The sequence below is a fragment of the Staurois parvus genome, unplaced genomic scaffold (genome assembly GCF_062004578.1).
Source record: "Staurois parvus isolate SC_StPar_1 unplaced genomic scaffold, SC_StPar_1.0 ptg000634l, whole genome shotgun sequence".
NCBI classification, from domain to species: Eukaryota; Metazoa; Chordata; class Amphibia; order Anura; family Ranidae; genus Staurois; species Staurois parvus.
Window position 1 is genome coordinate 5,572,501 of NW_028318430.1, and position 12,548 is coordinate 5,585,048.

The 12,548-nt window shown below is 44.1% G+C and overlaps 1 protein-coding gene across 10 annotated transcripts in view; it reads right to left on the minus strand.

Annotated features, from left to right (window-relative positions):
• Positions 1-8,441, minus strand: part of HERC2 (HECT and RLD domain containing E3 ubiquitin protein ligase 2) — a 233,271-nt gene extending 224,830 nt beyond the window's left edge. For 9 of the 10 annotated variants that reach the window (XM_089693500.1, XM_089693499.1, XM_089693498.1 and 6 more), the window contains exon 1: positions 8,307-8,441. The gene's annotated coding sequence lies outside the window, so the exon portion shown is untranslated. The remainder of the gene's footprint in view (positions 1-8,306) is intronic. The other variant, XM_089693492.1, reaches the window with a different exon arrangement.
• Between the last annotated feature and the right edge of the window lie 4,107 nt (positions 8,442-12,548).

The following is a 12,548-nucleotide window of genomic DNA, read 5'->3' on the forward strand; positions in this document are numbered from 1 at the left end:
CTAACCTGTAGAAATGTTTAAAGCATCACCCATGGAGATTTTTAAGTACAGCAGTTTCACGCCATTCCACGAGCGTTTGCAATTTTAAAGCATGACATGTTGGGTATCAATTTACTCGCCGTAACATCCTCTTATATATTTTACAATACAATTGTGGTATATATTGTTTTTTTTAATCAAAGTGTATTTTTTTCCAAAAATTATATATTCATTTTTAAAAACTGCACATTTCAGTTTCGGTTTTCAGCCAAGTGCATTTAGAATTTTCGGTTTCGGCACCAGAATTTTCATTTTGGTGCACCACTAGTAATAAAGTTACATAGTTGGCAAGGCTGAATAAAATTCCATCCAGTTCCACGTGTGTACCATTTCCCATATCCTTGTATTCAGTAAGATGCCCATCCAAGAGTTTTTTTTTTTTTTTTTTTTTTTTTTTTTAAACACCACCAACTGTGTTAGGGAGTTACACATTCTTACCATTCTGACAGTAAAGAACCCACTATACAAGGTTCTCGTCCAACAGGACACATGGCCACTCAAAGAAGGTGAAGTATAACTAAAAGCAAAACATTTTTTTTGTTGTGGATAGAGTGCAGAGGGATTAGAATGCTTGTCAGTGTTTAGTGCAGTCTGAACACCCCTTAAGGGATTCACCATATTTGTTATGGTTTATCGTTATCATTGAAAGTAAAATTTTGGGTTGTCCCCATAAAAGTAATAGAGAGAAAATCTTCCAGTACGGGCACTTCCTGTGGTAACTCTGGGGTTCCCAAGGAATTCCCTTAAATTGCAGGGATTTCCTCTCACTGCTTGATTGGCTATGGGACAGGAAGTTAAGGGAACTCTGCATAATGGGACACAGATGGCAAAAAAGAAAAAAGACAATAACTGAATAACTTCCACCCTATGCTAGAACCACCATTAGGATATTTGTATATCGTGATCATATCCCCTTTTAAGCGTCTCTTCTCCAGGGAGAATAAGTTTAAGGTTTGTAGTTGTAACTCTTAAGTCCTCCAGACCCCTTATTAGTTTTGTCGCCCTTCTCTGGAGTCTCTCCAGTTCCAGCATATCTGTCCAAAAGACTGGTGGCCAGAACTAGATGGAATACTCAAGATGCAGCTGGACCAGAGTTTTGTAAAGCGGAAGCACGCTCTTGAGTAAATACCTTTTTTATTGTACATTAATAGTCTGTTAGTTTTGCTTGCTGCAGCTTGGCATTGCATGCTATTGCTGAGCCTGCGATTTACTCAGACACCCAGATCTTTTTCCATCCTGGATTCGCTAAAAGGTTCTCCCCCTATCAAGTAACTTGCGTTCATATTTTCAGCCCCCAAGTGCATTAATTTAAATTTTTTAACATTAAACCAATTTGCAATGTAACTGCCCACCCCTTTATTTTATTGAGGTCTTCTTGTAAAGTTTCTAAATCCCGCTGTGGAATTATTGCTCTTCTTAGCTTTGTATCATCAGCAACCATGGAGATTGAGTTACCAAACTCTATATCATTTATGAATTAAACAGAACTGGTCCCAGAACAGAGCCCCACTTACAAATCCAGACCATTCTGAGTACACATTATTCATCATCACCCTTTGGGCACGCCTTTGTAATCAGTTTTCTCTCCAAGGTACATACATTATCATCCATGTCAACATACCTCAATTTGTAAATTAAGCATTTATGGGGAACGGTGTTGAATTCTTTGGGAAAATCCAGACACACCACATCCACAGGCCTTCCTCTATCTAGACGACAGCTCACTTCCTCGTAGACTGCTAACAGATTGGTCTGACTAGAAAGAGCTTTCATAGATAAATGCAGACTACTACCAATGATACTATGGTCATCAGCAAATTCTTAGATATAGTCCCTCATCATCCCCTTCAATAGTTTACACTCTATTGATGTTAGCCTGACTGGCCTGTAGTCCCCTTTTTTTAAATAGTATTTGGATCGTTTTTGCAGAAGCATTTGAAAAGTGGTGAGGAGGCAACTTCTCATGTCCTCATCTGTTTTAACCATACAAATGCTGACCCAGTGTGCCACAACTTAAATGGGTTGCGTCCAGCGGCAGTACCATCCATCAAATACGACATGCCATTTAATTTTTGGCCTGTGTGCAGTCCTGAGCAGCTGCATGCCCTAGTGGCTCAACTACCAAATTTTACCCCCTCTCTTGGGTTGCAGGTGAAACTCGAAAAATTAGAATATCGTGCAAAAGTTCATTTATTTCAGTAATGCAACTTAAAAGGTGAAACTAATATATGAGATAGACTCATTACATGCAAAGCAAGATAGTTCAAGCCGTGATTTGTCATAATTGTGATGATTATGGCTTGCAGCTCATGAAAACCCCAAATCCACAATCTCAGAAAATTTGATTACATGCAATCAATAAAACAAGGATTGTACATAGAACAATATCAGACCTCTGAAATGTAGAAGTATGCATATGTACTCAGTACTTGGTTTGGGCCCCTTTTGCAGCAATTACTGCCTCAATGTGGCGTGGCATGGAAGCTATCAGCCTGTGGCACTGCTCAGGTGTTATGGAAGACCAGGATGCTTCAATAGTGGCCTTCAGCTCTTCTGCATTGTTCGGTCTCATGTCTCTCATCTTTCTCTTGGCAATGCCCCATAGATTCTCTATGGGGTTCAGGTCAGGCCAGTTTTCTGGCCAATCAAGCACAGTAATCCCACGGTCATTGAACCAGGTTTTGGTGCTTTTGGCAGTGTGGGCAGGTGCCTGATGGAAAATGAAGTCAGCATCCCCATAAAGCTGTGGAAGGAAGCATGAAGTGCTCCAAAATCTCCTGGTAGACGGCTGCGTTGACCCTGGACTTAATGAAGCACAGTGGACCAACACCAGCAGATGACATGGCTCCCCAAATCAACACAGACTGTGGAAACTTCACACTGGACTTCAAGCATCTTGCAGTGTGTGCCTCTCCATTCTTCCTCCATACTCTGGGTCCTTCGTTTCTAAATGAGATGCAAAAGTATCTCTCATCAGAAAAGAGGACTTTGGACCACTGAGCAACAGACCAGGTCTGTTTTTCTTTAGCCCAGGTAAGACGCTTCTGACATTGTTTGTTGTTCAGGAGCGGCTTGACAAGAGGAATACGACATTTGAAGCCCATGTCCAGGATCCATCTGTGTGTGGTGGCTCTTGATGCACTGACTCCAGCCTCAGTCCACTCCTTGTGAAAGTCCCCAACACTTTTGAATGCCCTTTTCCTGACAATCCTCTCCAGGCTGCGGTCATTCCTGCTGCTTGTGCACCTTTTTCTTCCACACTTTTCCCTTCCACATAACTTTCTATTAATGTGCTTTGATACAGCACTTTGGGAACATCCAACTTCTTTTGCAATTACCTTTTGAGGCTTTCCCTCCTTATGGAGGGTGTCAGTGATGGTTTTCTGCACAACTGTCAGGTCAGCAGTCTTTCCCATGATTGTGATTCCTACTGAACCAGACTGAGAGACCATTTAAAGGCTCAGGAACCCTTTGCAGGTGTTATGGCTTAATTAGCTGATTAGAGTGGGACACTTTGAGCCTAGAATATTGCACCTTTTCACAATATTCTCATTTTCTGAGATTGTGGATTTGGGGTTTTCATGAGCTGTAAGCCATAATCATCACAATTATGACAAATCACGGCTTGAACTATCTTGCTTTGCATGTAATGAGTCTATCTCATATATTAGTTTCACCTTTTAAGTTGCATTACTGAAATAAATGAACTTTTGCAAGATATTCTAATTTTTCGAGTGTCACCTGTATATGATAATTTAATTACTGCTTCTAAAATAACAGGCCAAATGAATAAAATCATTCTTATCACGCAATTCTGATAGATGCAGAGTTCAAAGCAGGAAGTTTTCTTTAGATTATTACAAGCTAACTTTTCTTTGATTGCCCTGTGTAACGTGGTCCATCATCTCCTGTAGTATAAGATGTTGAATATAATTCATGGCCCTTTGGCGATCTCAGGAGATACTTGAGATTCCTGAATCCAGTAGCTGAACATCAGTTAGGTAAGCCAAACTGTCTATACCAAGCCCATCTGCATTTCTTATTCCTGACTGGAATAAGTCTGGAAAAATATAAAAGCAAGGGATGCAACCGATCTGATGACAGCAGTCAGACCATGAAGAAAGCCCTTTGATTTTTGAACGCAAGAGTTGCAACATGTTAAATAGGCCTTCTCAACCTTATTAACATGGAGGAACTCTTGGAAAAAAAAAAATGGTTTTCCAGCATGACCGTGTGAAAGACGTCAGTCGTAAGACCGGCTTCTGTTGAACAAACAGCTGTACACAGACTGAAAGTCAGCTGCATCAACTGGCAGTCATCCCAGCACAAAGACACCATGCCATCTTTTCATCAGCTACTTCCTGGTGTCTGTCCTTGGTCATCTTGACTGGTGGCTGCGAGATCACGTAACTCCTACGTATGCACAAAAGAGTTCAGCCATTCCAACACACAGGTACCATGCTGGAAATGTAAACTAAGCTGCTAATTCAATGCTTCCATCAGCTCCCTAGCTTTCTCCAGGTTCTTGTCTTTAGCCATCTTGGTTGGCTGGGGAGGGATGAGAATCCCTGCGCACGCACACGCACGCACACCATGCTGCAAATGTGAACTAAGCTGCGCATACAGCACCACTATCTTCTCCCTGGTGCCCATCTTTGGCCATCCTCATTTACCCACGTGGGTTGACATAACTACAGCACATGAGTTCAGTTTTCCTGGAACACAGGCACCGCAACGGAAATGTTGACAAAGCTGTGCATGCTCAGTGTACATTTTACAGAGCACTGCAAGGTGTCAGGTAAGTCTATCTTATTGCATGATGCTTCTGTAATAAGTAGCCCGCCTGCTGGTAAGCTGTTTAATTTCGACTTTAACCATTGCAATGCAGGCAGGACCCAATTGCACAAGTATTTATTTATTTTTTTGTAACTGCTGGAGATGGCCTTTTATTTACAATGTATAAAGTTGGCCAAAGATGTACCGAAACATGGCCGGGTCAGCCACATTTCAATCCACAGCTGGTTGTACAGAAGTCATTCTACCGATCAATTTCTGTAGAACTGGCCTTTCGGGTTTTTCCCAATCGATCAGTGCTGCCAACTAAAGCCGGCAGCATTGATCAGTGTATTCTGATGGCAGGGAAGTCTCTGTGTAGTCAGGATACAATGCTCTCCCTGTGCCTGCGTGGGTTTCCTCCCACACTCCAAAGACATGCTGGTAGGTTAAAGGGTTACTAAACCCAGGACCCTGCATTCACTATATCTGGTCTCACACAATATGGAAATGCATTTATTTTAGTAAATATAAACTGCTATATAACTTCTTCTCATCAGCAGTAACCCTCCGTTCATATCAAGCCTGACTTTGAAATCGTGTGACTTACAGTGAAGTCGCACGACATGCCAATTTCAGGTGTGATTTGCAAGACGTCTGATACAAATGTCTATGCAAATCGCACCAAAAGTAGTGCATGTACTACTTTTGAAATCGGTGCGGCTCCGACCAAGCCAGAACCACACCGATATGACCGCTCCAATTTTTATTGCGGACAATAGGGTGCAACTTGGCATGCAATGTGCAAGTCGCAGGGAATGCAAATCGCATGCTAAGTAGCATCCAGTGTGAACCTGGGCTTAGAGAAAGCCTATGACTTCTATCATGCCACTATTCAGTGCTCCTACTCCTTGACCTCTCTGCAGCCTTCGACACAGTCGACCACCCCCTCCTCCTCAAAAAATTACACTCCCTCGGCCTCAGAGATTCTGCTCTCTCCTGGCTCTCATCCTACCTGTCACAACGCTCTTTCAGCGTTACCTATAATGCTACCACCTCCCTCTCACTCTCCCTCTCTGTTGGGGTCCCTCAAGGCTCTGTCCTCGGGCCCCTTCTCTTCTCCATCTACACCTCCTCCCTTGGCCAACTCATACACTCTCACGGCTTCAACTACCACCTCTATGCCGACGACACACAAATCTATCTCTCAACCCCCCACCTCACCCCTTCAGTCTCCTCCCGAATCACACACCTACTGAGCGACATATCAGACTGGATGTCTCTCCACTTCCTTAAACTGAACCTCTCCAAAACAGAGTTTCTTGTCTTCCCCCCAGCCCGGACACCACCCCCCATTGACTTCTCTATCACATTGAAAAACGCTACCATCAAACCCGCCCCACAGGCCAGAGTACTTGGTGTCATTCTGGACTCCAACCTATCCTTCCAGCCCCAAGTCCAATCTTTAACTAACTCGTGCAGACTCCACCTCCGCAACATCGCCAAAATACACACGTTCCTAACTCCAGAAACTACTAACCACTCCCTCATCATATCACGACTCGATTACTGCAACTCCCTCCTCACTGCTGGCTATCCCCGCTTCAGTCGATCCTGAATACGGCTGCCAGACTCATTCACCTTTCCAACCGCTCCGTTTCCGCCACCCACCTCTGCCAATCCCTCCACTGGCTTCCGATTGCGCAACGGATCAAATTCAAAATCCTAACACTGACGTACAAAGCTGTCCACCATACTGCCCCGAACTACATCACTGACCGAATATCCAAGTACCGCCCAACACGCACTCTCCGCTCCTCAGAAGACCTCCTTCTCTCTAGTTCCCTGGTCTCCTCCTCCCATGCCCACCTCCAGGACTTCTCCAGGGTGTCACCCATCCTCTGGAACTCCCTGCCTCAACCCATCAGATTATCACCTACTCTCCTCTCCTTTAGGCGCACCCTGAAAACCCATCTCTTCAGGGAAGCCTACCCCACCCCCTGCTAACTTGTCGACCTCCTCCACTCTTCCTACCATGCCATCCCCCACAGCTATCTCCTCCTGTGCCACCATCCCCTCCCTCCTAGATTGTAAGCTCGAAAGAGCAGGGCCCTCGATCCCCTCGTTTTGCATTGTATTGGTATTGTTCGGTCACATGTTCTGTCCCCCTTTGTAATGTACAGCGCTGAGCGAACTATTGGCGCTTTATAAATACTGTATAATAATAATCATGCGTCCAGCAGAGCACATGTTAAAGCTTGTAGGAGGAGTTTTCTTTCTGCTCTAGGAGGATGCAAAACCCTTGACCTCCGTCTGGACATTGCTGATTGGCCCTGTGCTGATCACATGTACTCTCCCAAGTAAAAAAAACATCTAGAGCTACACAAACTGAGCATGCCAGAGTGACTCCAGGATATGTCTTATCAGGAGATAAGAGGGAGACACTGGAACAAGGGGAGGATCAGAGAAGTCAGTTTCAAACAGCATTTCTAAAAAATGCAGAGTATTAACTCCTTAGGTTCCACAGCGAGTATAAGAAGCATGCTCTACTGCATATACAGACTAATTTTACTGTTGTGGGTTTAGTAACACTTTAATTGGATCCCAGTCTAAAAATTGTCCATAGTATGTGTATGCATGAATGTGAGTTAGTGACCTTAGATTGTACGCTCCTTGAGGGTTAGGGACTGATGTGAATGTATGTGTGTATATATATATATATATATATATATATATATATATATATATAGCGCTGCATAGATTGACAGCGCTATACAAGTACCTGTAATAATAATAACTTCCCCATCAGCACTATGGATAGGGGAATCCAATCATTTTTTTATTTTTGTTAAACATGCTGGTTGAAGGAAAAGAAATTGAGCATGTACAATATTATCTGCCTGACAATACCAATTATTTTAGATCACAAGCAGATAATTAAAATCTGCCCCAAACCAGTAGACGGTAATGACAGGTGTTTCTACAATAGAAAGTCAAGCTTTTCTACAGAGACAGGAGATCCCATAAATCCATCACATTTAATACAGCCCCCACCTGACTGTAGAAGGATGGATGGGAGGCATATGATTAAATGCATATTACAGATGGGGGAGGGGGCACATGAATAAAAGATGGGCTGTCAGCTTAGGCCTCCCCCTCCATGATGACATCTGATCACCTGCACTAGGTGGAGGGCCCACCCTACCAGTGTGAATACATGGCCTGCCAGAGAAATGTCAGTGCTCCAGCCATGTTGAGGAAGACCACTGCCCACCTGCTGCCCGATCACAAGGAAAGCACTATGTCCAATGCACTGCAATAGCAGCCTGGACATATGGGTCCTCATGTGGGTATAGGTGATGATCACCGGCGACCTTCCCAAACATAAATGGGACACACACATAGCTAGGGGAGGAAACACTCCAAGTACAAGGATGATGGGGGCGATCGAGACACCTCTACAACACACCGCCCTCCCATATGCCATCACTCACCTGCTATGACCGTCCAGGTGCCCTGTACGGGGGAAACCACCCCCAAAAGGGTCACATCCGCAGACTACGAGCTCAGGGACCCAGTTCACCCGAAAGGATCAAGTGGCCGCTACGAGCAACACAGGAAGAAGAAGAAACAGCCTGCAGCACCGCTACCAATCGCAAGGCAAAGCGAAAACGGCGCAACCAATCAAAATGAGGGAGGGGAGGGACATCCTTCTAAAGCTGCAAAGGGGACGGGAGAAGAAGGGGGGTTCGTGACGTGTGGGGCAGGCAGCTGTCACGTGACGTGTTGCCAAGTGCTGGGCATCATATGGTGTGTGTACAGCAGCGGCTGTAGTTGCTGTGATGGGTGTAGTTCATGTTTGTGATGGAGCTGAGATGTATAGACTAGTATCTGGTGGAGCTGCAATGTGCTGGCTGCAGAACACATGGAAATGACAGATAAGCTACAGGGAGCACTAGGGCTGTTCGTTTTGTAAAGGCTCATGTACACTGCAGCTGATAAACTCACATTTAGGAGCTGTTCTGCGTTTTATTTTCAGCAGCCCCTGAGCTCACCCTAATGTTTTCCAATGTGTCCATGTACATTATGTCATTTACAGACAGTTGAGTTTACAATCGTTTTTTTGAACGCAGAAAACTTGCATTCAGGAGTACATTTTATCAGCTAACAACATTTATAAGCACTTGAAAACATTTTTTTAACTCTTCCATTTCCAGATGCTGTCCAGAGCCTTTTTTCATCATGAAAAATGCATGCAAAGCATCTTCCTGTTACTCAAATGGACCTGGTACACCATACTTTGAGGTCTCGCATGAAAGAAAATATGTTAGACACTGCTGCAATAATTTCTGCACAGAAATGAGCTGGAACACATCCAAACACACAAAAAAAGCAATTCTCAACAAATACTGCTCTCTGCTTCTGCTCTCTATTTCTCTCAAAATGTGTGAAATCGTTAATTTTGTACTGTTTTTCAGTGAATTCTGGGCATTTTGTCTCCTGAAGGTTATCTTTAAAAAATGCTTCTAAACGCAAACGGTCATAAACGCGGTATGCAAACGCGGCTAAACAGATGTTTTTTAACTTACATTTTCCAGCAGTCAGTTTCCATCATTCAGAAGTGTCCCGTGTATATGGAGCCTAATGCAGGCCATAGACAGGCCATTTATCGGCCGATAAATGAAAAATCAGTCGGTGCCGATGCTGCCACCAATGCTCATGAAAGAATGGGACAAGAAACCAGTTTGACAGAGATGGGATCACACCATACAATGTGACAGCAATACAAATACATTATGTTTTTATTTGGATACAAATGGGTACATTTATTGCAACCGCAAGACTTTTTCATATAAAATATAGCGGACTTCTTTGTTGTAGCCGCAGGACTTTTTCATATAAAATACATTATTATTATTATACAGTATTTATAAATCGCCAATGGTTCACTCAGCACTGTACATTACAAAGGGGGACAGAACATGTGACCGAACAATACCAATACAATGCAAAACATGAGGGGATCGAGGGCCCTGCTCTTTCGAGCTTACAATCTAGGAGGGAGGGGATAGTGGTACAGGAGGAGATAGCTGTGGGGGATGGAGTGGTAGGAAGAGTGGAGGAGATCGGCAAGTTAGCAGGGGGTGGGGTAGGCTTCCCTGAAGGGATGGGTTTTCAGGGTGCGCCTAAAGGAGAGGAGAGTAGGTGATAATCTGATGGGTTGGGGCAGGGAGTTCCAGAGGATGGGTGACACCCTGGAGAAGTCCTGGAGGCGGGCATGGGAGGAGGAGACCAGGGAACTAGAGAGAAGGAGGTCTTGTGAGGAGCGGAGTGTGTGTGCTGGGTGGTACTTGGATATTAGGTCAGTGATTTAGTTTGGGGCAGTATGGTGGACAGCTTTGTACGTCAGTGTTAGGATTTTGATCCGTTGCGCAATCGGAAGCCAGTGGAGGGATTGGCAGAGGGGGGTGGCGGAAACGGAGCGGTTGGAAAGGTGAATGAGTCTGGCAGCCGTATTCAGGATCGACTGAAGCGGGGATAGCCAGCGGCGAAGCAGGCCAGTGAGGAGGGAGTTGCAGTAGTCGAGTCGTGATATGATGAGGGAGTGGATGAGCTGTTTAGTGGTTTCTGGGGTTAGGAACGTGCGGATTTTGGCGATGTTGCGGAGGTGGAGTCTGCACGAGTTTGTTAAAGAGTGGACTTGGGGCTGGAAGGATAGGTTGGAGTCCAGAATGACACCAAGTACTCTGGCCTGCGGGGCGGGTTTGATGGTGGCGTTGTCAGACTTCTGGTAACCTGGCAGGTCATGGCTCATGCGCAGATTTTTTATCGGTAAACCAATCGGCCAATTTGCCCATCATTGCCAGGAAAATCGGCCGATCATCCAAATCAGTTGCGAATTTTCCAACATGACCGTTAAAATAACTGTGCAAAGAACCCAAAAAACAGCCGACCAATTAACCCACTAACAGTGCCGAAACATTTTTTTCGGCCGAAACATTTTCGACCCATCTATGGCCGGCATAAGTGCTGGCCTGCTGCTCTGTTAGACATTTGAATGCGTCACGAAAGCAGACAAGATCAAATACAGCCCTAGTTATTTTTCTGGTAAATGAGTTAAAGCGGAACTAAACCTTCACATACTTTTCAGCCAAGGAAGGTGCCATCTTTTGCCTAGTACACACAATGAGAAAATCAGATGAAAAATACAGCTTTTGAAGCGATCGTCCGATAATCTGAACATTTGTACACAGCTTTCGAGTGCCGACCACAACATTTCATGTGAAGGGACAAGCACTAAAACTTTTCTCATATGATACCAGAACAAGTGATTTTCGTTTAAAGGATAAGTTCACCTTTTTATCAAAAATAATAAATGCACATTTGTTTGCAGGTGAAAAAATGTGCATTTATTATTTTTGTTTGCAGGAGCCTGGAAATCATTGCACCAGCGATCAGTGGATCACTGATGCCGTGCACATCTGTCAGTATGTCTGCTTGCCATACAGGATGTACAAGCAAGCAGACATATTAAAACTCATCTCTTCAGAGAGGCCTATCCTACCCCTACATAGCAACTGTACATGTATTTTCTCCATCAGCCCATCCCCCAACGTTATTACTTTTTGTATCAATTGACCCTCCCTCTAAGGCTGCTTTCACACAGGTTCGCTTGAAAAATGACTAGCGTTTTTCACGCGGAACATCCTGGACATGTGACTTACTTTTGTAGCTCAAATTGGGCAGAGTTGCACGTTTGAATTTACTAAAAAAACACTACTAAAATACCACATGAGTTATTTTAAAAAAAGAAAAGTCTTTAAAAAAATAAAAAATGGTGTGGGGTCCCCCACAAGACCCTTATCTGAGCATGCAGCCTGGCAGGTCAGGAAAGGGGGGTAATGAGCGAGTGCCCCCCCCCCCCGAACCATACCAGGCCACATGCCCTCAACATGGACGGGTACTTTGGGGCGGAGGGGGCTTCCCCCCCAAAGCACCTTGTCCCCATGTTGATGGGGACAAGGGCCTCTTCCCCAGCCCTTTCCTGACCTGCTGGGCTGCATGCTCAGATAAGGGTCTGGTATGGATTTTGCGGGGACCCTTTTTTTTTTTTTTTTTGTGTGGTTCCCTCAAAATCCATACCAGACCCGAAGGGCTTGGTATGGATGGGGGGGGGGGGGAACCCCATGATTTTTATTTTTTTTTTTATTGCTGGCAATTCTTTTTTTTACATTCAGCTGTCAGTAGGGAACCCCGCTGACAGCTGAAACAGCCAGACCTTCCCACATGTGCAGTGTGTTTTTGGAGTGGTTTTAAGCATTTTTGGAGCATTTTTGATGCAGTTTCCATTCATTTCAATGGGAAGAGACGTTTTTGAGGCTTTTTTTTAACTCCCCAAACATGCTTTAAAGATTCTGCAAGCAGGAGTTTTTACACCACACCTCAAGCGCAACACCTCAGTGTGAAAACATACATAGACATACATTCATATACTGTACATACGGAAACAGTTTTCTTGAGCTTCTCAGGCGTTTTTTTTAATACAAAAATGCTTCAAAAACTCTTGAATGTGAAAGTAGCCTTAGATTGTAAACTCTAACAAGCAGGGCCCTCTGAATCCTCCTGTATTAATTTGTATTATAATTGTACTGTTTGCCCTTATGTTGTAAAGCGTTGTGTAAACTGTTGGCACTATATAAATCCTGTATAATAATAATATTGACAGGAAGACTAAA